Raw genomic sequence first — 26,399 nt, 5'->3', positions numbered from 1 at the left:
AGAAAAAATTTCTTGCCCAGGAAGGAGAATTTTGCTGACGTGGTGTTAAGAAAAGGAATATCTGCTTTTATTTCATTCTGTTCTCTAAAGGGATTTAGCATTTTGCTGTGTAGCTCTTTCACAACAAACTAACTTTCAAATTAAACCCGGTTTCTCTGCCAACATACTTTTTAAAGGTGCAACACAACTCTCTTTTCAGAACTCCATCTTGTTTGAAATATGTTGAATTTGTTGTTTTTTCTGGCTTAAAGTGAGAGACTGAGCTTTAGGGGCTCCTACAGGAGTCAACTGTGGACAGAAGTTGCTAACATTAGGTTGTGTGTGGCTTCCCCCAGGATCAGAAGAGACATCGCACATGGTTTCCTTAATACTGCTTGGAGGCTGATCTCCGTGCTCATCCCTCTATGCCAGAGGCACAGTCACTGGGCAGCGTTGGGGAGTGTGGACTCTCACTTCTAGTGCTCCAACTGGATCATTGGCATCAGGATTTTAAGGCGTATTATGGCAGTGCTAAAAACCAGCATTATTGGATTACTGAAGTGCTTGGATTCAGCTCGTTGGTGTGGCCTTTCAGTAAATTTGGAATGGGAATAGAAAAGAAGAAAATAGTTTTGGCCTGTCTTTCTCCCGAATTGTCTGTCACCATTAAGAGCCTGTCCCGCTGATGTGAGCATCTGTCTCATGGGGGCCGAGAAGGGTGTTTTTTGTATTCAGCTTGTATGGACATTGGAGCACTTGTAGTTATTCCCCCATCAAGACACACTAAGTAGGGATGCCTCACAAGATGATATAAGCGCTGTATTTTATGACCTGAATGCAAAACCTGTATTAGTTTCAACCTGTTTCTGGTAACATGTGTCTAATGCTAAATTACCTCTTTTATGTGGTTTGTGTATTACACGCTAACCTCAGATTGCTTTCATGTGTTCAACTTTCAGGAGTTCAAGAGTTTTGCAGGAAGAGCAGCAAAATGTGTTTTTGTCAATCTCTTCGGTTTTTGGGCCAAGCTGGGCTTCTAATGGGCAATTTGAACAGCAATGACTGCCTGGAAAAGCAGGCGTAAGCAGCTTGCGTGGTGCAGACACGTGTGAGTTCATGTGCATGGGAGGCAACTACCAGGGGAACCCATTTGGGAAGAACTGTAATGGTGTGGGTCAAAGCCTAGGCAAGCGACAAGCAGAACAGGATGGATTGGGAAGTTGCATTACAGAGTCCTCATTTTCTTAAGCAGCCGTGCTTCTAGAGTTGTAGATGTGAGCACGTAAATGATAGACCTAGCCATGGCAATGCTGTGCCGCAATGGGGGTCTGGACTGACAGCTCTAGGGCTGCTGTGCTCACTTCCTGCTGAGCTGCCTGAGCCTGAATCAGGTTTTTAGAATAAAACTAGCGTTTTCTAAACTAGTTTTAGAGGACTTGGGAAATGTTTTTGGATGGCTGACCCCATGGCTGGTTATTGAGATAGGGTTAGTACCAGCATGGCAATAGTCACGGGGACTTCGTGCTTGTCATGGTGCCATGTGGATTTCCTAATGTCGTGCCTTTAAAGCCAAATATCCACAGTCCTTTATGCTACCTGGGCCCATAGTGGTCTTCCAGAGACTACCCATATGGAGGATGAAGCGAGCAGTTACAGGGGTTTATATTAATGCCCATGGTGAGGCAGGAGAAAGGAGACTGCATTATGGTGGGGCAGCACAGTGGTTACAGCAAGACCTGGGGAGAGGAGCAGAGGCATGCCAGCGTGTCGGGGCTGCATGCAGGGGATATTCCTCCCATGCTGCCTGTGGCCAAGGGCTGTCGCTAATGATGGATGCCATAGAGTGGGATGGCAGACAGCATGTTCCCTATGGCCTGTCTCCCTCTCTACAGCACAAAACGGGGATCCAAGAAATGAGGCAGCGGGAAGCCCCGAACATCCCCGCTTGCAGCACCTGCTTTGCTCCTCCATGCCGCGAGCCGACCCCGGAGGAAGAGGTGGGACTGCTCTTTCTCTCTCTTCCTGAGTGGGATGATCTCAGCATGAGTCACTTGCGGCATGATATGGACCCAGTTTCTTTGGAAACGGCGCTCAACTAGCAGCTGCACGGCTCAGCACATCTCTGACGCAGCTTCTGGAATAGGGCAGGGCACCTTCCTAACCGAAGCATTCAAGGGCAAGGCTTGAGTGTGCTCCAATTTTGCGAATGGTTCTCGCCTGAGAGCAGGATGCAATGAGTAGAAGAGGGTGGGGATGCTGTGGATCCATTTCCCTCATTCTTGGGGTACACTTGGTGCCTACAAAGTGCTCGCTTGTGAGCCTACGGGCTCTCTACTGGAGCTATTAGCTGTAATACAAAGGGAGATCTTGGTTTGTTGGTCACTGATGTCTCAGCGGTGTTTCAGCGGCTGAGGATTATTCCTGAAATCTCCACTTGACTCCCATCCTTTTTGCTGTGGGAAGCTGCCTTGCTCCTGCTTGAGTCTTCTTCTCTGGTCTTCTTTTTTAATGTATCTCATGAGATTCTGAAATATCTCCTAGACCAACACCTTCCTTTCCTCACAGAGGTCTACCCTTCCCTTGAATTGTTGGAAAACACTACCCCAAAGCCATTTGCTTGGGCTGAGTGACATGCTGGGCAGTTAATGAACCAGCACAGCTGTGTTGAAGCATCTCAACAACGAATACAGGCTAAAATAGAAGCCACAAGCGGGAAACATGCAAACCCTTCCTGTGCCAGAGACAAAATCCAGGGAATGCTGGGCCGGATTGCTGGCTTTTCACGCCTCTCACTAATTAAATCCTAGTCTGTAGTCCGCTTGTCCGCTCCGTCCGAGTTGGTGTCTTCTTAAAAGCTTTATGGAGGTATTTCCATTGGGGCATCTTCCAGTAACAACAGAAACCCTCATGCATCACCTTTAAGGCAGACACACGTAATTAGGTTGTTTTTTTGGAAGGTTGGTTTGCTACAGGCAAATGGCCCATCACAGAGTTTAAATGGCCAGCTTGTCCAGTTTTTAACCTCACAAAGATTTTGTTACAGTTAATCCTTTCCTGATGGTTCCTGCACCCTGTTCCAAGTAACTTAAATGATACAGCTTAAGTCTATTTAGAAGGAGGGGTGGAGTGCTTGTCCCGCTCATTCCAGCAAAGATACAAACCCAGGCCAGTCTAAAAGTTCAAGTAAGATTGGGTGATACTCGAAATATGAAGATATTTGGGTTGTTTAACAATCCAAATGTGGTGAGTGGAAGAAAGTTGTCTAGTTTTTAATCAACATTTGTGTAATGCTGCATGCAGAAGCGGGAGTAGTAGTTACTATGTAGCCAGTTCTCATAATTTTATCCTGAATTTTGCAATGTGATGCTTTTGGAAAAAATAATCTGTAATTATCTAAGAAATTATGTTCTCATTAACAAAACCCCCAAAACCCAAAGAAAAGCCAAAAAAAAACCCCGGGCCCCAACATCCAAAATCTGTTTCTGGCCCTTACGCTTATGTAGAATATGACCCAAGTACACGCCAAAGTAAAACAAAACAAAAAAACTTGACCAAACCTAATGGTTTTGTAGTCAACCCCTGTACACTCATTTTGCATTTGGCTTTTTTTGTTGTTGGCATTTCTGCAGCTATAAGTCAATGGATGCCCTGAAGCAAAGATTTGATCTTTCTTGCTTGAGCTTGCCCTGCAAAAGGCTATCGGCACTAAATATTATCCCAAGTGACTGTGGTGTAAGTAATGGCATTCCTTACTCAAAGATCACCCCAAAAAAATCACTCTCTGTTCACATCGGGAAATATTCACGAGGTGCGAATGACCCTCTTTTCTGCTCTTGGTGTCAGATACAGCTCACCTCTGCAATAAGGACCGTGTTGATCTAGAAGGTTCTGAGCAATCTCTAGTTACTGACCTCTTCCTCTGTTTTGCTGGTGAAGCCCACATCTGAGGCTGTGCTCAGACCACCTTCTTCCTTTCCTACAAGCAAGTACTGAAATGGCAGCTCCCTTCCCAAGGGGGAGCACATGGTACTTTCCCTTCATTTGGCCTGGCAGCTCAGGCCAGCTGTGTGCAGCTGTGCACTGTCCCAGCAGCAGAAAGGCCAAGTTCACTCTTCCTAAGCAAAGACTGATGCCTTGGGCCTGAGCCTGGCCGACAGCCAACAAAATGGAGAGGCACAGAGGGCACCAGACCCTGTGTTTAAGCCCAGCCTTGGACCCACGTTTTCATCAGCACCATCGCTCCAGCATTGAACTGGAGAGGTTTCCACGCAGACTAAACTGTAAGGTAAGCCCAGGCACTCCCCCCTTCATGGCCCATGAAAGATGTCACTGGTGATCCTATAAGGAAAGAATGAATCTCCTCTTTTAGTACTCTTTTTCTTTCCTCTATTGTTTTCAAATATACGTGTGAGAGGGTGGGAGGACTTGGAAATACACTGGTCCATCTGTATTTTTAACTAAGTGCTTTGCATTTTAGGCTTCCTTGTAAAATATAATGATAGATTTCTTCAGTAATAATTACAGTGGGAAAAAAGCTTTGTCCAAGTTGCGTAAGAGTAGCTTTATCCAGGCATGTGGTTTTATAAGAGTTTAATTGTTGATTATCTAAGAAAGGCCACAAGCTTTTGTTTAGTGATAAGGAGGGTCAAAAAAAAATTTAAGGAAACCCAAACCATAAAGGTTTTTTTGTTCCACCACAGTACACTAGTGATTCTCAGTGGAATCAGTGTGTGGTTCTCTTATCTTGTGGTGGGAAGACAAATAGTCCCTGGGGAAAGCAGTAAGCTGCCTGAGACTTTGAGTCAAGTGATGGAAAACATGGAGTATGATTTTCAGAATCTGTATCCATAATCCATCCTTAAATGTTCCCATAGTTCTGTGCAGTTTGAATTCCCTTAATTGCATGATGGATTTACAGTTGAACATTTCAGATGTAATTACCTCTATTATCAAAAACAAAGGAGACACGTGCCAGTCTGAAACAGTAAAGACATAGCCTCAAGGAAAGGGATTAGTTTGTCTTGTCTCTTCCCCTCACACATGCACATGCAGATATTTCTGCACAAATCCCTGTCTACCTACTTGTCAGTGCATTCATTGTCCCTTGACTTCCAGGGCTGCCCTTTCTTCGTGCCTTTGGGAAGGCTCCTAGTGGTTGAAAAGTCCTTTGATTAAGTTCATGGTCATCATCACACGCCCAGTTACCAAAAGAGGTGCAGCTATTTGACCTTTTCTATATGTGGCACGAGCAAAATAAGCTGCTTAACAGTGCTTCCCAAGGTCTGGAGAACTGGCAACCTACAGGCCATCAGACAAGAGCACCAGGGCACTCAGTGAAATCACTGTATCTGGTTCATAGAGAATAAAGTTCTTCATGTGAATGCCCACTGTGAGAGGCAGTTCATTAGATCCTCTCTCTGGAGTCCTTGTTGCATTTGGGACAGGCAACTTGTCTGCAGGATCTTACAGACCTCACTTGTTCTCTCACTGGAGATGTCTCCAGAGTTACTACTGGGACCTGTCTGCTCAAGATGATGACTGCAAATGGAAGCAGGATAGGACTCCAAATTTCTGTTTGCATTTAGATGTTTTTATGAAAACTATTCACTTACCACTGTTCAGTCCCAAGCTATTTGAACCCACTCCCAAAGACAAACATGATGAGTATCACTCTTTGCTATGGATGGCCATCATTAGGATTGGACCATGAGTAGCAAGAACAAAACAAAATAAATATTCTGGTGACTTGGAATGTGCTAGATACAGATTTTGGTCTTTCTTAACTCATTTTAAGGTAAATAGTGCTGGTACAACTGAGTGGTATTGTGACAAAGGACAGTGAGGTGTATTTGTGTGTCTGTATATATATGTGTCTAGACACATAGCTTTTGAGAATGACACTGGAGAATTAGAGAGATTATAGCAGGGTGGTGTCATTTTTCATCTCTCTGCACCCCATGCCAGGAATAAAAGTTTGTGATGATATTCAGTGGCACACAAGCAGCTACCTGACGGTCCTGTTGTGTATACACCCGCAGATGTTGCTCTGGAGACCATGCGGCGGCGAGGGTGGCATGCCTGTTTGCATCCAGATGCTGAGGGTTGCTTGGAGAAGCCCATCCATCAGGCAGGTTAATTGGGAGCTTCGTCAACGCCTGTCCCCCTCACTGCGCCGCTCCTTGCTGTCTCTGCAGAGCTCCAAGAAGGGAGCAGCAGAGTTGCCAAAACACACCGGGAGCAGAAGAGAACTGGGGTTTGGGCACTGGTTTTTGCATGCAGCCCATGCATGACTGTGCAAGTCAGCCAGGAGTGAGGCCACTAAATCCCCATGGGGGTCTAGACCTCCTTTACCTGTTTGTAGCACTCTGCCCTGCTTCTTGAGGTGGTGTCAGAGGGCCTCCTTGGCACAGCACGTGGTTCTGTGAGGGGGATTCATCCCACCAAATGTGGACACGGCAACGCCTACACCCAAGCTGTCTAGACATCCCTTCTAACAAGCAGAGAGCAAGAGATGTGTCTAGGGGCTGAGTCATCTTAACCTCATAGCCCAAACAAGCCTGGCTAATTTCCCCTAAAAATATGCCTACTTTTCTCCAGCAGCTATGACATGAGCCCAGAGTGCTCAGGTCGGATGGAGATACCTGCACTGTAAGGTAAGCTGAATCCCTCTCCCTGTTCACCAGGGTGGTGAGACACTGGAACAGGTTGCCCAGAGAGGTGGTGGAAGCCCCATCCCTGGAAATTTTTAAGGCCAGGCTGGACGGGGCTCTGAGCAACCTGATCTAGTGGGAGGTGTCCCTGCCCATGGCAGGGGGGTTGGAACTAGATGATCTTTAAGGTCCCTTCCAACCCTAACAATTCTATGATTCTATGATTCTTATGTTGATTGTGGCCATGTAAGCATTAACAGAGGAGAAATCTAATCATTCTGCCCTTGTCCAGGTCTTCTACTGTCTCTGGGGATGAGAATGGAACAGCCAGCTATTAGCCAGTGTCCCATCTTGAATTTTTATATCTCCGTCTTTGTCTTATAATGAACTAGACATATGGGGTGTGCCTCAATGATTAGTGCAACCAGCTGGGAACAGTGCTGATTGTCTTTCCTCTTTCTAGGATGTCAGACTCTACTGAGAGCTACCATCAATTACACACAAAGTCCTCAAATCTCTTGGTATCTCCTTTGCTCAAGTATAAGACTATGCTAGAACCTATTGTGCTGGGGGGATGTTGGGTCCCGTGGTGAAGAAAAACCCATAGCACCAGGCATCAGTCACAGAGGGGGAGTTTTACGTGACTTTTAAGCGTGTGCCCAGCGGGCTGCCAGCTGTTCTCCAGCTCTGTGCCACTTCCAGACCCTGGTGACAGACATAGGCATTCAGCAGAGACTCTACCAGCCAGTCCGTCAGAGCAGTGGTGCACGGGCCAGGGGATGGATGCAAGAAGTCATCAAGGGTGAGGAGCTGGCTTTAGTGATTATGGTTGCACACATCTGAAACCTGGCCACTGTCTGTGATGCTAAGCCGTTTTCTGTGCTTCTCATTGTGTTGTGCTCTTTCTGCCCATAATGTTTGTATAAAGTATAAGCCTTTGGGGCAGAACTTTTGTTCCTTTGACACTCCTAACTCATTCTTGCAAGCTTACATTTGTTGTTGTTGTTGTTGCTGCTGTTGTTGTTGTTGTTGTTAAGTAACCAGTAATAAATAATGTTTTGGTCAAGGCTCTTAAAATGTGTAGCCGAACCTCAAAGCATCTCTGAGTTGTCTGTATCATGAGTACCATTGCTTGTGATTTACGATTAGGGGAAGCATGGCATAGACAGGGCACCTTAAAGTGAGGCAAAAAATGAGAATTTGTGCTGTATTGTATTCAGGGGAATGACACATTCCCCTCCAGAAACCCTGCACACCTGGAGGTAGACAAATGAAGAAATGCCTGAACAGACTAAAATAAAACACCTCCTTCATCTAGAAAATGTGTTTAGGAAAGGAGATTTTTACCTTGTGCCCCTTGTTTTAGGTTAGAGTTGAGCAAGCATTTTCCTTCCAGAGACACAGGGTTCCTGTAAGTGGCAGAACAAAAAATATTGCAGGGAAAAAAACCCTTGAATTCCAAAAATACCGTCTCCTTTCAAAGTAAGATTTATATGCAAGAAGACAATTTCTCTTACAGAGTTTTTCCTGTCGCTCGGAGTCCGCTCACTGGAAACAAGCACACGATTTAAAAAGATATTGGAAGAACAGCTTGGACACAGAGAAAGGAATGACCTGGAGTCTTAAAAAACAGACAAGCTTTTCAGTAGCTTGGAGCTTGGAACAAGAAGCTAAAAGTCATGTAAGGCCAGTAAAGTTTGGGGCGTTCTTGTTACCTAAAAAATAACCATTCTTGGCTTCCCTCATTAGTGCTCAGGGATTAAGTTAACTGTTTTGCGGGGAAGCTGGATGCAAATCTGCAGCTGTGGTGGTGAGTTTTCTTGAATGTGTGAAGGGTCGGGATGAGTGAGTGGTTAGGTTATTTGAGGGCTGGTGTTCCTGAGCCCTTTTTGTCTGGTATCCAGACGAGCCTTCCTGTTGAGAAACACTGGCCTATTTCTTCAGTGCAAGACAAACAACATACCAGCTCCTACTCTAGCGGGGCAGTGGAAGTAGCGAGCTATTTCCATTTAATGCTACAAGCATGTAGCGGCTTCTGGAGGTATCTAAACAGAAGTAGCACAGCTCCTCTCTCTCTCTCTCTCTCTCGGTCCTTCGTTTTATTAAGACAGTTCTGGCTCTTGAAAAATGTTAGGAGATGATGTGGGGCCCTTGTTGCAAGGAAAAGGTTTGGTTTTGCTCTCATACTGTGGCTCCTGAGGATTAAGTATGCCCTGGTCAGAGCTAGGGATGCCCATGTGGGAACCTGTGTACCTCCAGGATGGAGACGATGGGCACCACCAGCTGTGTTCAGGGACACAGCTTCATCTGCAGCGTGAGCAGAAGGCATGTGGGAATGCTTATTAGCATTTCCTAAACAAACCAAACCCCCAAACTGCCCCCTGGCCCCCCACTCCAACAATAAAAAAACCCCAAGCCCCACGTGGAGGCATATGTGCTTTAAAACAAACAGTCACAGATAAAAACTATCGTTTTGGAACAGAATAGACCAACGACTTGTTTGTTATGCAATATGGCATCGCAGCAATGCATGGAAATGATTTTGCTGCTTTGACGTGCTGGTAAGAATCTAAGCTGTGCTCTGAGGAGCACTTTCTTTGCTGTGTCCCGTAGGAGGCACTGTCTAGGAAATGGGGAAAGGGATACAGAAGACGTTTTGTGACACTTTTGAAACTGGTCATTTGTGGCTGTAACTTGGGCTCCTTTTTTGCAACTTTGTCCGAGTGGTCATGGGGCTGCTTAAGAAACCCGAAGATCCCATAGTACGGACTACTACAATGGCTCTCCCCCGTTCCACCACAGATTCCCTGCACAGGGAGAAAGATGGAGAGAATGTTTTCGGTAGTGTTTGGTTTTATTCTTTTGGGTTGTCTTCTTTATGGTATTTGAATGGGATAGTCCTTTCATCTCCTGCCTCTTATACACCCTTGCGACGGTTTAAAGGGATCAACAAACTGCCTGTATAAGAACATGTGTGCACACAGAGCCCATATATTCTATTGATGACTACATAGGCTATTACATATTTAATAATTGCATCACATGTCTAGTTTTCTGTATATGAAAAGCATAGAGGTGCCTATCAACAGATATAAATGCATACTAAAACTCTGTGATGTGGTAGAAGGGCTCTTAGCAGGAGATGTGTGGGAAGCGCTCTTTGTTATGGCTGTACCAACCTTGACTAGCCCAACTGTGATGAACCCAACTGAAGAAACCTTTGTACCACACAGTATTTTCCAGTTAATTATATATATTTGTACATCTGGGCGTGTGTGTGTGGACAAGTGAGATCATCCGTTCCTTTGAGACTTTTTTTTATCCTATCCAGAGCATTTTTCCTTTCCAGGAGCTCAACAACAACAATAGAGCCAACAGCATTCCCTCTCATCTGGTGTCTGCAGTCCTGTGTCTGCTCCGAGGCGTGGGCTCCAGGCACTCTGGTGGTGTCAACTCCAAGGACTGGTCCAGCTTGAGTCTGCTGCATTTCCAAGCTCAGATAACATGGGATGTTTTCAGGACAGCCTGGCTGCTGGCCAGGTTCTTGCCAGAACTGGGAAATGGGAACCAGCAAAACAAATGTTTTTAATATTATTTTTTTTCTTTGTACGTGTCTGAATATGAGAGAAACATAACAAAGAAAAACTCTAGGTTTTGACCTATTCAGCATCCATTAGTGGTGTGCATTCAAGGGTCTAGCTCGCCTTTAATTCAAAAAGATTTGTTCTATAGTTGTATTTGAAAAAATCTATTTTAGTACTTGCTAGAAGTTTTCGGGTTAGTTTTGGTTGCCTTTTATAGAGGTGAGTTGGTTTGTGTAGGGTTGGTTGGTGTTTTGGTTTGTGTTTTTTTTTTTTTTCAAATGTCATTATTGTTTTTCCCTTCCCGTATTTTCTTGGATCGGAAGGTTCACTGAGATGCCAAACTATGGCTGGCTACAGCTCCGGTACATCTTGTAACAATGCAGGCCATGACATGCCAGAGTGATGGAGCGTGGTATGTACAGTCCAGGAAAGATGTGACAGATTAACATTGCTGATAATGTTTCCTGCTCCAGATCTTCTACTAAAATCCCCTTCTTCCAGGTAGTTTAACCCTTGAGACACTGATATAGTGAGTACCTAAAGAAAAGAGATTCCTGCAGACAACCACGGCAGTGGTGGACAGTTGGAGTATTTTGTGCTCCATCACAACAATATTTCTTCATTGTAGAGCTGGGCAACAGTAGAAATGCGGGTTATTCTTTACTAGCAAGGGAACCGTAATTTCTGCTTAATTTCTGTGTAATTTCAGGCAGTGTGCTGGCTGGGATCTGCATCCTGCCCCTGCTTCCACAAGGAGTACGAGGAATGCTAAGCAGCACCCACCACGGCATGCTCCTCTGCAGAGTAAAGTGTGACGGCCCCAAAATACAACCTTGGTCAGAAAGGTCATGTTGGGGAGGAGGGTTGTAGGAGTATGAAGAAAGAAAACAATCAATGTGAGGGGGGAAAAACCCCTTTTCTTCCTCTTCCCATTCATCTTCTCCCACTTTCCCCACCTAGAAGGCACAAAGTGGTGTGCAACACCTGCAAAACTTATGTAGCAATAGGCCAGGTTTTGCAAAGGTACTCTAATTAATCCTGGGTTTTGGGATATAAACAGGTTACAGTTTTGCTTTGGGTGAGGTGCTCAGGAACCAGTGAGAGTCCTACAGCCCTGACCTACAGGCCAGCCCACAAGGGAAGGTGACAAGCCTGGATTACAGGTTCATTAGTTCTTAACCTGAAACAAGAGGGATGTGCAGGACGAACAGATGTCAGTGTTTCTGAAGGAAGCTGCACTCTCACGTGATGAAGTCTTAACCTGGTGGGAGGCAATGGAAGTTGATTGCTGTACTCACCAGGCTCATGGTTTCCTTTGCAGTCTCTTTCTTTCACTCCCTAAAGGTTTATAACATCTAACTATCTAACTAACACCATAACTATCTAACATGGATAGAAGAAGAGACTGTAGAGATGGTTTGAATATCAGGATTGCTCACCTGCCCCCAAGGGCGGGTCTGGAGCACTCAGAAGCTTCCTCCTGCTCATCTGAGCAGTAGCAGGGCTTTCTTGGTGAAGCTCCATTCCATTTTTTACGACAGGAGGTATAAGCAGTTTCCAAAATTTGGAGAGGAAATACACGTACAGCTCTCCCCTCATTACAATAATGAGTGGGAGGAAAGAAAGAAAAATCCTGCAATGATCATTATTGAGTTGAAAAGAAAAATCTCCAGGCTGCAGGCTGCCCTAGCCACTGGGGTTAGGCAGACAATGATTTTCCACCTAGCATGGGGCAGGCTCAGGACAGGCTCTGGGCTGAATCCTTGATTTGGGATGATTCTTTGATTTGGGATAAGGAGCCCTGTTGTCCTGGATTTAAATAATTTATCGGGAACACACTTTTCAACAGCTACATCCAGAAATTCTGGTCTTATTAAAGTCACAAGTGGAACTCGATGAATTTTGCCTGGCAGGATCCAGAGATGGAAAAGAAAGGGAAGATCACCAGAAGCAGTCTTAATTCAAATAGTTGTGTTTTTCTGGAAGAGAGAGGAGAGAAGGAAACTCTTGGTAGTTAGTCATTTTTCCCTACCTCTTCAACAGAGCCGCTAGTATAGGGAAACTGGTGCCCAAACATTATTATTTGCAAGCATTTATTAATATTTGTATTTATTGTTTTCATGAAGCAGAATCTCTGCATTAGGTTCCATCCCTTTCCGTTTAGCTTCTTGATTATCTAATTGTGTCCATGACTGATGACTATGGCATCGACTGCTGCACATAGTCCATCCATCCTTGCATCTATGCTGGAGAACAAAGTTACTGAAAGGTCAGTTACTGCACAGATTTATTGCACTTTATCTGTTCTGCTGTACCTAGCCACACGCATGCCCTCAGCCAGCAGCCCTCAAAGGGCAGCCTGGGCCATGTTCAGCAAGGACGTAGCTGCCTCCTCTGGTCCCAGGACAAGAGCTGGCAAATGGGAAGTTACCTTATTGTAAGTGGTGTGCTCTAAAATTACACCCTAGCTTACCTTGCGGTAACTTGCTCGTGTAGTCATGGCCTTAAGGTTTTTCTTTAGTATCCATGGCCACAACATCTAAGCATTTTATGGTACAGCATACACTAAACATTAATTTCAAATTATTGAGAATATTTTCATGACTCAACAACTTTCTAATGACCGTGTACCTTATTAAAGTCTTGCAGCCCTTTAATAACAAAGTTTTCCCTGATCCCTTGGCATTTAAACACCCTGTATAGCTGAAATTAAATGCATAGCTGAAGTGTTTTTTTAGGACACTCGATTTAAAGTGAGCCCAAAGCAGCAAAGGACTCTTTGAACATCTCTAGAGTGGACGCTCCCAGAGCTGTCTGTATACAGTTTGAATTAATTATTCCCTTCATGGAAATTGTACAAGATGTCCCCCAGGCTCTTTTTGACTGCCTTGCTGCCCTTTTGTGATAATCCCTTGCTATCCTCTGGGCTTTCTGCGGTCCTAAACTTAACATATAAAGCTATTTTTATCTAGGGGCTAGGGTGTGAATAAATGCAGAGAATGTCTCTCAACATGACTTTGTGTTCGTGAGCCTTCCTTCAGCTTGATTAGAAACGCTCAAACTTTCTTGCAAGCTGCCTTTGAGCATCCTCCGGTGAAATAGCTGTAGTTAAGAAGGATTTCTTCTCTCCTGGGTCACATGAGGCAGCAATCAGCCAGGAGCAAAAGGGAAGCTTGGAGGCAGACTGGAGGCTTAGGAGGTGAGGCCTCTGGTCTCTATTCTTCCGTGCACCACTGCTGCATGAAATGACCTTGGACATGTCTCCTCGACACTCTTGGGTAAAGTAGGTGTGACTCAGGCAATCATCCCGCAGCTACGCCAGCACCCCACTGTGTGTCTTTGCTGGGCTCAGCTCAACTCATTTAGCTGGGGTTACAATAGCACCTTAGGGAGATGGGTTCCCAACCCTCCATTAATTTTAAATGGTGACACAGGTGCCTCAAGGGTTCTTAAAAAATCCAGCCCTTAATGTTTTATGGAAAGGATATAATGTGCCAGGAGAAAAGAAGGATTTTGTTCTTGTCATTAGTTGTGATGAGTCCTTAGGGTGGAGGCAAATAACTTCGCGGCATTGCAAAGATCCCTACAACAAGCCCCACAACCTCTTATCTTTAATGACCACCAGCAGAGAGAGCACACAGAACAACTGCTTAGTACCAAAATACCAGTTCAGTCAGCCAGCAGCTAGCCACAGGTTACCTGCCCCGCCAAGAGCCTTGCCGAGCTCCTCCTGGCAGCAGAGCTGCTTCTGAGATTTTAAAAAGTGTCCAAGTCTACTTGTTCCATCATTTAAACATCAGTTGAGAAATTTCTGATACACTTAAAAAAAAAGAAAAAAAAGAAAAAAAAACACCAAAAAAATCCCCCAAAAGCCAAACCCACCAAACCACTGTATGCAGCTTGGGACCCAACCATGGCAGGGCTGCTGCTTGGGGTCAGCCAGATGGCTGTCCTCAGGCACTGTCAGCTGTGCTCCAGCTGTGCTGGAGACCGCACTGGCAGGTTTGCTGGCCCAGGTGAGCCCGGTCTTGATACTGTCTCGTACCCGCCTGGCCCAAGGCTTGCACAGGGGTGCTACAGAGACCTGCTAAAAGCTAGACTGGGGTAAAGGCTAGCTTAGAGCCAATGTCAGCTAGCTCGTGAGAGGGACAAAACACCTACAAGCTCCACAGAGCACCAGGAAGAACCCTACGTGCATTCAGAGAAATGGTGGTCTGAGATGTTCTGGGCCCACGGGAGCTGCGGTCGGTCAGTTTGGGTCACAGGTAACGTGACCAGCGTTCTTTCAGGCCATCATCCTTCTTATTTCAATGTAAACACTTCCCACCTGTTCCAAATATGCATGCCATTCTCCGAGACTTTCCAGCATTGCTTACATTTGCAGAACTTTATTCCCCGCTCCCTGTGCCGCATCTGTTCCCATCACAGCTGTGGCCACCCTGTTCTGTCTGGCTGACACCCCCAGCCCCCCCTTCCCCTCCAAACCACCTCCCCCTCCGAGATCAAAATACTCTGTTTTTATTTATTTACCCTGCAGCTGTCAGTGTTGTGTCTGGGTCAGTGCACTGCAACGTGGAGGGACACACGATAGGTGGAAAATCCTTAAAACTGCCAATCCTGGTAGTAACCAACATACACACCATCAACAAATATATCCCTTAGCCCTTTGCTCCTTTGAAAACAACAGGTCCAGGCAATGGAAGAAATGACGTTGTTGGAGGCTGGTACAGACATCCTGGCCTGAACCAGCACCGCGTTTGCATGTGGTGAGGGAGAAGAGGCAGGGCTGAAGATAGGGACTAGCCCAGGGCTGCCCACCACGATGTTTTTTGGCCCTGCCCAGAAATGCGCAAGACAGAGACAGGGCTGTGAGACGTCAGGCAATGGCTCTGCTGTTGGCTGCCCCACACGCTGCTTTTTAAGATGAAGGGCAATGCTGTAAGTGTTGCAAAATGGAAGATGCTGTTGAGGAACAGGAAGCATCCAGGATGGCACATGGTGGCAGAGGCAGGCAGAGCAAGGAATGAGTCTGATTTTCTTCTGTTTCGCTGCTGAATTAGAAGCTCAGTATCCAGACACCAGCTTCAGTGGGGGTGAGGCCTCAGCTTTGTTCAGCCACAACATCCTGTAAAGACAGACTGGTATGTGTGCTCACCAGTGGACCTCTCATTCCTACATTAGTGCAAATCTTGCCCCTGGTGTAAAGACAAAAGTCTTTACCTGTGTAAAGCAATGAGTATGACTGTGATTTAGGGTTGGAGAGAAAAAGGAAGAATTTTTAAGTAGACAGTGCCTAGTAATATAGGTGCTTGCTGCTGACCACTGTTAACTGATACAATACACATTCTGTGTTTTCAGGAGGGCTTGCACAGTGGCTGGATGAATAGACTTGATCAAAATTCCCTGCTGTGCTGGTGATACAGAACTGCAGTGGATCTACTTCATGTTGCCCACCCCGTGCGGCCCAGCAGCCACAAGTGAGACCATGTTGTGCAGGCGCTTGTGTTTCTTCATGGAACGGACCTGCAGGACCAGATGCTGGCGGATATGCAGGATGCTCAGTCTCCTCTGCTCAGGGTGTGAGATATGGAGTTGCTCTGCATGCAGACCCGTGAGTTCAAATTGTCCATCTCACCTGTAAGGAGATATTCAGAGGCCCTTCTCTCTTTGAGCAGCCTTTTGTTTCTGCACAGATGCACAAGGAAGATAAGTTAATGATCCAGTAAACTCCAGATGTTGTGTGGCATCCAGGACCCTACTGCGCTGCAGGCAGAACATTTCATTGATTGTTTTGGGAGGCTGTTGTGGCCGCATGGCTGTTGGGAGCCAGGGATGGATTGACTGGCTCAGGGCTACTGTGTGTCAGCGGCAATCATTTTTTTCAGTATGCTGGACCCTGTTTTTTTAGGCAATCACTTCATATCCTCTACCCCACCAAAATGCAAATGCCTTCTAAAAAATAACTGTAGTCTCCCCGCTGTGAGTGTGCCCAAAGACACTCACCTACGTTACAGCTACACCACTAAACCAGGGCTGTGGTTTCCTGAGCACTGGGTGCAGCTGAAGGCAGCGTTCCTCTGCAGATCCGGGTGTGCACTCCTGCTGGCAGCTGTGATTCAGGCTGAGGTAGGACGCACACCGCAGCAGCTGGGTGAGCGGCTGGAAACCGGGTCTTCTTCAACTGCCAGACACTGCCCCAGGCAGTGCTTGAGGCCACAAGAACTGCTCCCCTCTTTAGCTCCAGGATGACATTAAGAAAGGTTGGCATGGAGAAAAGGATTTCCTCCCCCCCGCCCTCATTCTCCTTCCCTAAGAACAGCCAGTTTGTAGGTCTGTCAAAAATCATAGCAGGAAGTAAACTAGAACCCAACTGAGGAAGGAGCTGGTAGCAGCACTGGGACTAGATCACAGGTGCCCTTGGCCAGCCTCCTACTTGCTGAACATCACCTGCCTTTTCACTGGCACCATCCCAAGTGCTGCAAGGCAACTAGCAGGTACCTCAACAAGAACCTTGCTGGCGTCTCTCCCTTAGACCTCCAGAAAGACGTGCTCTTGGTGCCCAGGGTCTTGGGATAGGGGACAGAGATGAGCGGGCAGGCTGTGGCAAATGGCTCCAGGTAGGTGTTATGGAAGCTGCAGGGTGCCTGGAGTCTGGCATCTAATGTGGGAGCAGGATTGGGAGCCTGAATTAAAGAGTATGTTCAGCGGGGACATGCTAGCTGCAGGCACCAAACTTGCATTGTCATAGCCAATTGAGTTGTCACACTGCTATCTCTTCAACCAGGGGTGGGATGTGCAGGACCCTAAGGGCTGCAGAAGGCAGTGGAAGGACAGACCCTGTGTCATGCCGTGACTTCCATGCACGCCTCAATCTCTGCAGCTAACGCAACTCATTGAGAACCGCAGCTCAGACCACGACCGCCCGCCTCGCATCTCTGCCTTTTCCCTCCCAATCTGCAGGACTCATCTCCTTGCATTGCTGCCTCCTCTGCCAGCTGCAACCCCACATTTGGGGGCAGTGAGGAGAACAGAGAGACGTGCAGGTGATGGGAGGTGGGAGAGAGGAGATTACTTTTTTCTGGCAATTCAACTCCTTTCCCACCTGCTCTTGGATCCTTTCTCAAAGGCATCCTTTGAGAAGGCATTACCTCTCCCGGGAGGTTGTGATCTACATTGATATTTATCTATTACTGGTCTATGGTGTATCTAAGTGATGAAAACAGCTACCGACAGCCTAGCACGTTGAGCAGAAAGAGATTGCCTGAAACTACAGGTTCACATCCCAGCAGTAATATTTCCAGTCCTTCAGATGCAGCCAGACTTGTAGCTAGCAGCTTGCTGGGTGTTCAGAGATTGACGTTAATGACATGCTATGCAAAAGTATCTCTTCCGGGACAGAACCTTATTCCTCCTAGTGCAGCACATGCAGTTATTGCTGTCTTCCACCCCAGAAGTGGCCACATGTCTGATTCTGGCTACGTATACAGCAGCTTGTGAAACATGCCAAGACTTTCCAGCATGCAAGGCATTAGAGAAATGTAAGACAGGATCTGAGCTATGACAAGCAGAGTGCATGGCATCATATTCCATTGTGCAGCAGGGGAAATAGGGATGCAAAATATGTTCTTGAGCTGAATAAGCCATTTGGACAAAAATAAGGACTGAGGTGAACTTTAGTCTCCAAATCTAAACCAAAACTGGATCACAAGTCTTTTCATGTTGGTGTGTCACAGTTACCTCATGAAATTACCCCACCTCCATTGCCATCAGCTGTTTTCTAGTGTAGGAGTTTAATTCACAGTTCCATTTGCTGAAAAACACCCAAAGATTGGGGCAGAGCAAACAGGAAATCTGGTAGCTCGACTATGGCAGGGTGAGTCATTTCAGTACCCTGTGTGCTGTAGAACCTCAGACCCTGACAATTACTTTTAATTTCTCTTTTGACCTCATGGGACTTTTTCTGTTTTTTGGGGGGGACCTGCTCTGTGAGAAAGCGTGTCAGATGTGAAATGTGATTTTTTTTTTTTTTTTTTTTTTTTAGGTCTTCTTGCTGCTTCACGATTTGTGGTTAACACAGTGCTCCGAGAAACCCAGCAAAAATCCCTCCAGTTAGCCCACTCTACCCTAATCTAGTCCAGCTGCAGCCCCTGCACACCCAATTGCAATATCTTAAGATTTTTCAGGCCAAGGACCGCCTCTTCCCATCCAGTTACCACCTCCACCTGGAGCAAAGGGAAGGGGGGAGCCCCACCAATGGGTGGATGATGTGTTTGGGCTTAGTTTGCGTTTGTGGGGCAGGGAGCCTGACTGCAAAGCAAGGGAAGTGACTCTCTGCTCTTAAATGGGAGCTGCAACAGTGTTACCCAGAGAACCTGAACTCTCCATCCCTTAGTGGCTACAGTGGGGAGGCCATGGAGCCTCATGCTTGCAGATACAGTTTAGCAGCAGGTATCTGCAATCTGTGTTTCTCTTTGCGGTGAGGAAGGCTTGGTGGGTCCGATGCTGGCTGTTTGGAAGGGCACGCAGAGGGCGACGGCTTTACTGTGCCCTCTATTTACTGGGGCCCTCACCACAAAAAAGTCATTGAGGTGCTGGAGCATGTCCAGAGAAGGGCAATGAAGATGGTGAGGGGTCTGGAGCACAAGTCTTATGAGGAACGGCTGAGGGAGCTGGGATAGTGTTCAGCCTGGGGAAAAGGAGGCTGAGGGGAGACCTCATCGCTCTCTGCAACTACCTGAAAGGAGGGTGTAGAGAGGTGGGGGTGGATCTCTTCTCTCAAATAACAGGTGATAGGATAAGACGAAATGGCATCAGGTTGCACCAGGGGAGGTTTAGACTGGCTATTAGGGAAAAATTTTTACAGTGAAAGAGTTATTAAGCATTGGAACAAGCTGCCCAGTGAAGTGGTTGAGGGACCATCCCTGGAGGTATTTAAACAATGGGTAGACATATTGCTTAGAGATATAGTTTAAATTAGTGATGGTTTTTGTCAGAGTTAGGTTGATGGTTGGACTGGATGATCTGAAAGGTCCCTTCCAACCTAGGCGATTCTATGCTTCTATGATAGGGTGGGTGTCATTCCTTAAAACCTCACAGGTAGCAGCACTGGCCAGCACCAGGGTTTCTGCTTGCATAGACTGGAGTTACCATCAGAGTAGCCGGCATAGGTGGTGCTGGATGTGCAGACGGGACAGCTGGCTTCATGTGTAGCAGTAACCCAGGAGTTCACCCAGCTTCTCAGGAAGGATTTGCTGAGCTCTCTGTTATGTGGCTGCCTGGCTAGACAGTTCAAAGCTGCTTTGGCTACCCGTGCATCAGCTGTGCTTGATGCCTAGAGTCATTTGGGGATGTTTGTTTGATTGTCAAAACATTTTGGTGTCAAGGGCCTCTCCACGCCCTCTGGTGCGATGTGATCCCTGATTAATAGACCGAGCTTGACTGTTTGGGAGCCCGTCCCCCCCCCATGCACAGAGAAAGGGTAAGATACCACTGCCTCGAAATGATAGCTGGTGATGCTATCATTGATGCTACGATGGGGTGAGCGGAGCCCTGGATATGCAAGTAACGAAGTAATGAGCAAGTATTTGAGCTCATTCATCTGCTGTGCCAAGTGATGGAGCTGAAGGCAACATAACCCAGACCCACTTGTCCTACCAGGGCCTAGTGGTCTTGAAGATGACCAGAGTGACTGTTTCTTGTTTTGGGATGTTTTGTTTGGTGGTGGTGGGTGTTTGTTTGTATTTTTGTTTTTTTGTTGTTTGGTTGTTTTTTGTTTTTTGGTTTTTTTGTTTTTTCTGGGGGAGGGGGATGTCCCTCTGCTTTAGTTCTTATAGAGTCTTGATCTGGCCTTTCCCAGAAGCTTAGCCACAGGCTTGGGTCCCTGGTGCTTGACCATGGCTCAATGTGCAAAGTTCAGCCGTTGTCATGCTGGGGTTGGGCACAGTTCAGCTCATTGTGTGCACTCTGGAGGAGGAACTCACGGTGGAGCAAAACCTGCTTCCTCATCCAGTTCCTGGGGGAAGAATGTGAAGCCCATGTGAGTAACAAGTGGCAAAAGCTGGCAGGTCTCAGGTGCTGGTGCTCTGTCCTCCCCAGCATCTGGTGCTGTGAAGGGGCACAGACACAGGCAGCAGCTGCTGACCTTCGAGGGTGCCCATCTCCATAACTAACCTGGCGATCTCCCTGCCAATCCCCACTCCGCGCTCACTGAGATATCACAGATATCAGCAGCCCCAGCGACTGGTAGCAGCAGCCCGGTGACTCACCTGGCCTGGCCCTTCCTGCACTAAATCCTGCTATCGAGCTGATGATCTGCTGGTAATTTTGCTCCAGCTGAGTGCTGTAGACCTGCTCTCACGCATTCTGCTCTCCCTGTAGGCAGAAAGCTTCCCCCCAGATTTCCCCACCCTCGCTGGGTGTACCCACAGCCTCTGGCCATTCTCCAGAGCATTGTCTGTTTTAGAAACCAAAAACCTCTGCCCTAGTACCTAATTTCAGGAATTAGGCTCTGGAGGCCAGTGAGGTGCCATGGAGAGATGCGGGCAAGTGCATCTTTGTGGAGGTCGCAAGGCTGAGGCCATTCCTCATTAAGACAGGGAGGTGATGCCCACGCTGCCCTGCTGAGCACGGGCGTTATAGTTAATACTGAGCAGCTTTTCTTTAAAAGCTCCCTCCTGACCCCATTGTGCACAGGGAAGGACACGGCCCATCATGGTACGGCAGCAGGAAAGGGCCTTTAGAGCAGCTCCAGGGCACAGACTACAAGCTGTGAAATGCAGATGTGTATCACTGCACTACTAATAAGCACCAGTCATGATCTTGCTTTGCTGTGCTGTCTTCTCTATTCCTCCTGTTGCCCATTTACCTCCACTTTCTTTTTCCCTTCTCTCCTCTCCTTCCTTGGTGATGTTATATGTCATTTAGGGGCTTTGTTCAAAGAGGATGCTATACTGCAGGGCTGGGCTGAGAACTCACCAGCCCATTTAATGCAGGACACTGAAAAACTGTCAGTCTACCCTGCTTGCGGACAGTAGAGGTGCAGAGAGATGCTTTAATAACTGATTTCTCTAGTCTGACTTTGGGATTCGGGGTCTTTGTGAAAAAAGGGCCAAGTGTTCATATATAGCTCCTACTGCACAACTAGTAGCATTTAAGAAAAAGGAGTAAGAAATGAAATGGCTCTGTTGCTTCTCCTGGTTCCCGGGAGGAGCTCCACAATGAGCTCCTGAATGATTTATCGGTTTGGAGGGGGGACCCTTCATGTCCTTGGAAAGGGACTCCGGGTCATCTCCTCTGCTGACATGGAGTAAAAAAGGAAGTGAACGATGCTGAAGGTAGAGAGCTGCGCCACCAGCCCCGAGCCCTGCAGTGCCATTTCCAGCGGGATGGTGGGAGCCTCACTGGAAGGGTTTCTGCAGGAGGTAGGCAGACATCTCTGTTCCCAGAGATGTCCCTTATCCGTAGGGACGTCAAAGCTATTAGCTATGCTGAAAGGCCTGATAAGTTATAAGAGAATCTTGGGGCTGGTTTAGAAGCTTCTGGGGTTTATCTTAGCTGGGATTGTGAGACTGCTTAATGACGTGTTTCTGTTTCACAGCTACTAGTAAAACAGGAAAGCAAATATCCCTTTCATATGTCAATACACAGGCCAGGAGTAAAGCTAAGGATTATATGAATGATGTCTTCTTGCATATCACCTTCCTGTGCCCCTCTTTGATTTAATTTATATTATTATTTATTTCAGGGTGACTAGTGTTCCACCTTGCCAGGGAGATCAATCGAAGTTCAGCTGCCAACTTCATGAACAAGATTTCAACTCATGTCTGTGATTCGTGATGAAATGAAATCCACGGCTTGAAATCATTTATCCAGCATATCCGATCAAACACAAACATCCTCCGTGCTTTAAAATAAATGAGGGTTGGAGCCAGCTAGGCTGCTGCAGGGGTTTGTGATAGATTGATGAGCTGAGAACAAGCTGCCACCCTCCACCCCCACCATCAGTGACTTCCCAGCCTGGGGAAGGGGACGCTGAGGCTAGAGGTGAAGGATATACTTTCTGATAAGTGTTACAGTGGGAGGTGAGAAATATGAGCTCCCAGAGGCAGAGAAGAGGAAAGAGGCAGGCACCGTGCTCTGTTAAGCAGGGTACAGCTTAGACACAGCAGCTGCTTGACAGGCTTCTGGCACGAGGGTCAGGGCAGGAGCAGCCCTGTGCTTGCAGCACCTGTTATTGAATGCTACCCGTAGGTACCAGGGCAGCACAGCCCATGCTTTCTGGCTGATACAGTCTTTTTCCAGTCGTGTGTGAAGGTAAGGGGGCTGTGAGATGAAAGGAGAGAGCCGGTGAAACGGCTGACAAGGTCTGCCCTCCGTGAGATGCAGTAACACCAGCAGCAACGCAGAAGGGCTGCATCCAAGTGGCTTTTTGGTGTTAAAGCTGAAAATAAAGTCTGACTTTGAGTTCCAGTGTTGCTGTTCAGTGATTTTTAATTGGGGAATTCATGTTACTTGCCCTTTCCTTTTTCCCTCCATAGCATGGCAGCTCCAGAAGCACAGCAGAGGGTTCGGGCTCTCACAGTGACACGCTTCCCCTGCTGCAGAGTAGCTGCACCATCGGCTGAATCGAGCTGTCGTGGTCGGAGTGGGAGAGCTGTGAGCCTGTGGTTCTGCTGGGGAGCAGTTATGCATTAAGCCAGAGCCAGTCAGTCACTTGCACTTTTCTGCCCCCATCTCAGTGTTCATTAAGATCAAAGTGAATTTCTAGTCCCCACATGAGCAAAGGAAAGTTTGAAAGGATGAAGCATGTGTTGCATGAAAGTGAAGAAACTGGAAAGGAAACCTTTAACTGATGATTTTTGAGCACACATTATTTGTGATTGATTTATTTTTTTATAACTGGGGCAAGCCATACTTCAGAGAGACTTTGTGATATGGGGTATTTTACAAATGATGAGCTAATGCTGTAGGTTTTACAATCAAAGAAGATGAAAGAGACTTCTCAGGGCTGAGAGCCTAGGTTGAGCTGGGTGCTTAGTGGGTGAGGGATTTCTGAATTCGGTGACACTCATGTGCCATGTGCTTAAACACGAGAGTGCTGTGCTGGTGGACAGCTGGCAGGAGAAGCTGCTACCAAACACAGAGCCAGGGGAGCCCGCTAGGGCTGTGCCCTGACAGCACTGCATTGCAGGCTGTCTTCTAAAACATCCTCTATCAGCGTGTGCTGGAGATACACGACTGCAAAGGGCAGGGGAAAACGCTGTGCTGATCCTACTGAAAGGCACCAGTCACCATCTCCTGCCTGTAGACTCAGATGGAGAAAGGTGGCGTAGAGTTTTCTCTTCCTTCCAAAGGCAGCAGACAAATGAAGCTGATTTCATAATTTAAAACAGCTTCTGGAGCGCTCTAATTATGTATCTTCATAGGTGCTACCTCTGAAGCCCTAAAACCACACACTTTGAGTGATATGAGTAGCTCCTGCCATCTGCCAGGTGTTGCATCCTTTCACATCAGCCCCAGAATGTTCCTTGGGTGGGGTGGCTTGGCTTTGCCTTGCCTGCTGTAAGGTCTCTTCACAGCCAGAGGGTGAGAAGGAGGCACCCAAGAGACAGAACTGCATCTGCCACCAGGAGAAGGGCTTATTAGACCCGTGGGACTCGCTATGCAGAACCACGCAGAACCCCTCTGCTCGTTCCTTCAGCAGGAAGCAATGTAGGACCGCATGGCTTTGCTTCCTCAGTGCCAAATCAGCTCCACCGAGCTGTACCTAGGGGAATTTTCTGGGAGATGTCTGAAGCTGCCGTACCAGTGACTGGCTGGAGTCTGGTAGCTGTGGGAAGCAGGTGCCTCTCCCGCTTCCTCGGACCAGTCTCTGGAAGCGCACCCCTGTGAGATGAAAAGAGCCTCATCGCTGGAGCCCAACTCTTGCTCAGGGGCATGGAAGAAACGTTGGCTCTCCTAAAGCACTGTCCCATAAGTTCCGTTGCAATGAAATGCAGAAGAGATTTATTTTTAACCCAAATCTAATTTAAAAAAAAAAAAGACAAAAAGGAAGTGGTTAAAGGCATATTTTACTGTGCACTAATGAACTGTGAAGGATATAGAGTCTATATTTTTCAGACGTTTCGAAAGCAATCCCACGAAAAGCAAAAGCACTTCACAGAAATCTCTTTGATTTCTAAGTAGCTTCCTATATGTTGGTGCTAAACCAGATACTCCTTAAGCTGAGGATCTTTCCTTCTCCCCTTCCCCGCACCCCTCACTGCCTTCTAACCACTGACAGTGGGTAAAAATATTCACGTTTCGGTCCAGTACTTTTATGCGCGTCTCCCACTGGAGGTTTTTTTCCATTCCCCTGGGGTTGGGCAGGCCATGATTATCACTCTAATAGAGTTAATTAAGAGCCTTGAGGCCCTGGTGTTTTGTTTTCTTTGGGACCAGACCTATGGTTTGGGCCTCTGAGCTACCCACTCTGCCCCAACCCTTTCCCTGAAAAAACCAGGCAGGCAAAATTCAGGAGCCGCGTGCACTCTCCTGCCTTAGCGTGTGCTAGGGAAGCAGATGTAGATGTCTCCTCCTCCGTGGCATATAGCTGAGCTCCACTGGGTGCGGTGAGCTCCCTGGAAAGGGATAACGTGTGCTGATCTTTAACTGTGAATTGGGCTATAGCTCAAACAAATAAAAATAACCCTAGGAAATGAATCAGCGAGATAAGGCACATCCCCAGGAAGTCCATCTCCAGGATAGGCTTGATGCTTGGGATGCTGGCAGAGCAGTGGTCTGTTCAGGGAGCAGGTGAAGGCCATCAGGTTGGGGCTGTAATCACTTCTCATTAGCACCTGGGAGAGCCCTCCCCCAGAGTGAGGTTTCCTTCTTGTCGCAGCCTCACTCAACTCGACAGGAATCTCTGAGATCAGGTAAGGACTTTCCTTTTTAATAAACGCAGGAGCATAGGGTCACTCCCACATGTGGAATAAAATAATAAAAGGCTTTTATGTGGGAATCTTGCTGTCCTCTGGAGAGTTATAAAGATCAAAGACTTAAAACAGTGGCTAATTGAAGGTGAGGTTACTACTGTGAAACAATTAGCCCATGTGCGCACCTGTGAAAATGGAGAGGTGTGTTGCTAGCAAACTGAAATGTCTGCTATAAAACTGTCCTCAATTTTAGGGGATGTTAACTATTCCCTTGCCAAGTTATGATTCTTATAAGTGAACCATTTGAGCCCACAAAACCTAGTAGCCCGCTAGATCCTGTCCCCTTCCTAGGCTTGTAAGTGGAATATGAGTCCAAAGAGCAAGCACAGGACTTAAGAGATGGGGGGAAAATCCCAAGGAAAAACTGCCGTGGCATTCCGGAGAGGAAACTACGTTTAGTCCATCAGAGCTGTTAACGTGGCAGAGGAAAAAGGAGATTTGAAAAGTAGAATTGGGGGGGGTCTCGAAGTCTTTGTCTCAAATCTTTACAGGGCCATTCAGTAACTTGAAGGATAAGAGTAAACTATCGCTATGATTTGAAACTGCCAAACCTACAAAACCAGGATGAGAACAGACAGTTTTCCATAAAGCTGGAGGCCCCCAAGGAGGTCTCTGAGCTGGGCAGTCAACCCTAGTTTGTTTACTAGTGCTGTGGAAACTATGATGAACTGTAGGAAAAAAAATGGCATTAAGAGTAGTGAAGAGGGGTTTCAAAGGGAGGGAGCTGAGCTGGTAATTGAACAACAAAACAGCCTTGGGAATTCATGCCTGAGAAATGTGAGTCTGGAAAGGATGACCAGAGCTGAACAGGCACAGCCCTCGGATCCAGGGTACCCGATGTTCAGGAGACAAGGCCTGGGGCTGGCTCTGTGGTGAGCTTTGTCTGCTCAGAGGAACAGACCAAACATTAACAGTGAGGGGTAGAAACCAAGACCTGATGTTTTCACAAGGGTCTTGGCCTGATCTGGGGTCCGGTGTTTCCCCCTCAGAGTCTGAAAAAGCCAGGGAGAAGGGATGGAGGCTTGGAGCACAGGGCGTAGTTCTGCGTCAAAGCAAAGGGAAAGACTCTGCTTATGAGAGTTACTGAGATAGTGCAGAGCATCGTGAAGAAGTGATGAAATGGCAGTTAACAAGGAAAATATGCCTATTTTCCCTTTGTTTTTCTTTCATGTGAGAAAAATGTTCAGTGAAGAGGTGAACAGCAAGCGGGT

At 47.0% G+C, this 26,399-nt stretch overlaps 1 long non-coding RNA gene across 3 annotated transcripts; it reads left to right on the top strand.

The window, feature by feature from the left end:
• Positions 1-8,201: 8,201 nt before the first annotated feature.
• Positions 8,202-22,664, top strand: LOC128911805 (uncharacterized). 3 transcript variants are annotated; one of them, XR_008467176.1, is made up of 4 exons: positions 8,202-8,310; positions 9,979-10,432; positions 10,537-15,824; positions 18,255-22,664. It is a non-coding gene; the product is annotated as an uncharacterized LOC128911805 (long non-coding RNA). The 3 variants fall into 3 exon arrangements; XR_008467177.1 differs by having other exon boundaries at positions 9,979-10,625; positions 10,923-15,824; XR_008467175.1 differs by having other exon boundaries at positions 9,979-15,824.
• The last annotated feature ends 3,735 nt before the right edge of the window (positions 22,665-26,399 follow it).

Source organism: Rissa tridactyla, chromosome 6, assembly GCF_028500815.1.
Source record: "Rissa tridactyla isolate bRisTri1 chromosome 6, bRisTri1.patW.cur.20221130, whole genome shotgun sequence".
Taxonomy (NCBI): domain Eukaryota; kingdom Metazoa; phylum Chordata; class Aves; order Charadriiformes; family Laridae; genus Rissa; species Rissa tridactyla.
The sequence above is the reverse complement of the archived record's forward strand: the minus strand, read 5'-3'. Positions and strand labels throughout refer to the sequence as shown.